The sequence below is a fragment of the Ambystoma mexicanum genome, chromosome 8 (genome assembly GCF_040938575.1).
Source record: "Ambystoma mexicanum isolate Mex_15411 chromosome 8, UKY_AmexF1_1, whole genome shotgun sequence".
NCBI lineage: Eukaryota > Metazoa > Chordata > Amphibia > Caudata > Ambystomatidae > Ambystoma > Ambystoma mexicanum.
Genome location: NC_090929.1, coordinates 528,205,993 through 528,208,946, shown reverse-complemented (window position 1 = coordinate 528,208,946; position 2,954 = coordinate 528,205,993). Strand labels below are relative to the sequence as shown.

Here is a 2,954-nt window from a genome sequence, read left to right as displayed (position 1 = left end):
TGAGTAAAACAAAGATTTTTAAAGATAACGCATGCAGAGGACTCTGCTGCCTCAGGAGCGCTCTGCCAAACAATACAGGAACAGTACATTATAAGCTTTGGACACATCACTAGTGACGTGTCCCTATAGGTACATCAAGTTGCAGTAGTATTGGTGGAAGACACAGATACAGTATGGCAGTATATGGGCCGGTTCCTTATGATTGGCTGGTGCCGGGCTGTTACTCCGAGCGGCACATGGTCAGCTGGGCTCATCTGGGTGGTGTGAAGGTCAGGTCTTTTCCACAAGGAGGGGTCACTCTGTCTAATCTAAGCTACATACTATCTCCAGACATGCAAAGAATAATAAAGAATATAAACCATGCACAAGAATGTGGGGGCACCTATAAATTGAAGACACTTATTTACACATTCCCGCCTCAGGCCTTTGTAGTAGTAAGGGGTATGAGGATCTCGCCCGCCAGGTGCGTTATCAGTGGGCTTGGTCTTGGATTTTTTTATCATGGCACCTCTGGGCTTGAGGGGATGGATTGATAGGTGTTGGTTTTTATGTGGAATATATGATGACATGAGACAGAGTTTATATTGGGGGTACTCTAGGGTGGTCAGTTGGGACAGGTCACACTTCTGCTACATCAAAGAAGCCATGGAGGGGCAAAAGGTTGTGCAAGCAATAACTTCCAGAGGTGGGTGTGAGAAGAGCAGGAGCAGGTTTGTGGAGACGGATGGGCCACAAGTCGAGATTCGCCCCAGTCACACACAGGGCAATGATCTCAGAGGAAGGAAAAGAATACACTTTTTACTTGTAATAATTCCTGCCAGTGCATCCATGAGAAATTAGCTTAGGCGGCACAGACACGGGAGGGGGCTGTCAGGGTTCGCTATGTACGGCGTTGCAAAGGAGAGAGAAGGCCTCTTAGTTAGCAGGATGTGGCTTAATCCAAAAATGGAGCCTGGAGGTGCACAAAATGGAGTCTGAATGTTTCTTGTTTCTTACGCTGTTGTCAGGCAAGGGCAATGGAGGACATCTCCCCACTATTGCATGAGCATTAAGTTTCTTTTGTGCTGAATGTACACAGGGGTAAAACAACCCTTCCTCCCTTACATACGGAGGATCACGGGTTGGGCGTTAATGGTAAATCCCCATCCCCCATTGGATCCAATGGGGCATTTTCGGTGCTAATACAGTGTGCTAATACAGCCAGCGGTAATATCGCCAAAAAACAGGGCGCACATGTAAAATAGCCCATATAGCGCCCACCTCGTGATAGGGCCAGCCCTTTAATGCGGCAGCAATACCATTACCACCACATTTAAGGGCTACAGTCCAACTCGCGATGAGGCCTGATGACTGCTTTCCCTCTAGTGAGCTGGTGAGATGTTCCACTTCTGGGCTGATGTTTGACCCCTTTATAGACCTGGGCACATTCTCCTTCTTGAGCCTGTGAGCTGTCTTCTGATCAAGCCTGTGTGTCCTTTCCGGTTGAACCCCTCTGGTGCTTGTGTGACATCCCTCCACATGAGTTTGTGTGCCATTGACCTGCTTGACCCTGTGTGCTATCCCTTTCTCCGATCACAGGCCTTCTTTGAATACATGAAGTTAGTGCACTGCAAAGTTCTAATGTTTACGACTATGCAGTATGAATTTCTTTCCCTGCACAGGAGCCTGATGGCAAAAAGTCGGCTTTACTCATTTGAAACTTGTTTTAACATCTTAAAGGGCACACTTTTAAAGTAGTTTTAGTTAAAAATGTGGCAAAGTAGCAACCTAATAGATTCTACTTTCAAAACCTGTAAACCTGTGTAATTTAAGTATTTGCATTACTTCTTCAGTATTCTTAATTTTACATGTTACATTCATTGTGCAATAATTTTGACTCTTTCACAAGAAGAGCATGAATTCGGTGCACAACTGTGATTTTAGTGTTTCCATGGCCCAAGGACCTTGTGAGAGTATGATTAAAGAGAGCTTTCACTTTCTTCTAGATCTCTCAGTAGAATAATATCATGGTGCCATTTAGAAGTGGATTTGTGTGGCCCTGAATGCTACGTTCATGTGCCTTCCTTTTGGGTGACACATTAAATCACCAAACATATTAATATGTTTTTCAAATAATATTAAAGGTTCATCTTTTGAGGGCAGGACCCCACAGGGCTGTAACCATTTGTTTTTTAGTCCTGCTTTGCATCCATTACGAACAACACTTTTTTTCTACTTGTGTTGGGGTTCAAGAGGCTCTTTGAGAAAAAGCAAAAACAATGCCTGCAATTAGACAGGGAGGTTAGCTCAGGGATAACGTGCTTGTGTTGGAAGCAAGACAATGCATAGCAACACAGGAAAGAATACTGTTCTTGCTGTTATAAAAGAATAATAAGTGGCTAAGATCAAGTGTAGTATCTGTTCTTATCAGTTTAATATCTGATACGTCCTCTATCTGGGGACCATATATTAAATTGATTTTTGGAACAGGGAGATGGAATGGGAGCTTGCTCTGTCCACTCCACGCATCAACCTGGTATTGCAGTACCTCCAGGACTGGTACACACAAAAAAAAAAAAATAAATAAAAAAAAATAAAAGAATAATAAGAATTGTTTCCACTGGTGCCTGACCTTCCACAATGAATACACTTTCTTAGGAGTCTCTCATATCTCGGTAGATACAGTTATTCTATGCCTGTGAGGTACGGGCTATTCCCGCAAAATACATTTGTTAAAACTTTCACTATTGATTTAAAGAGACTGATCCCATAGACCTAGGGCCCTCTAAGACCAAGTAGCAATACTTGGTGATGGGGATGCAGAATTTATTCAAACATCAATAATCAAAACCGACTCAGGAAGTTGGCAAAACTTGGTCAGTTTTATTTGCAATTGTCGAAAACAGGGAGTTACAACGGACATCAATGGACGTTTGCTCGATTTCTCTCAGCGCATATTATAAAAAACACAACTT

The 2,954-nt window shown here is 43.1% G+C and overlaps 1 pseudogene; it reads left to right on the top strand.

Annotated features, from left to right (window-relative positions):
• The first annotated feature begins 2,342 nt into the window (after positions 1 to 2,342).
• Positions 2,343 to 2,549, top strand: LOC138474948 (U2 spliceosomal RNA; annotated as a pseudogene).
• Positions 2,550 to 2,954: the final 405 nt, after the last annotated feature.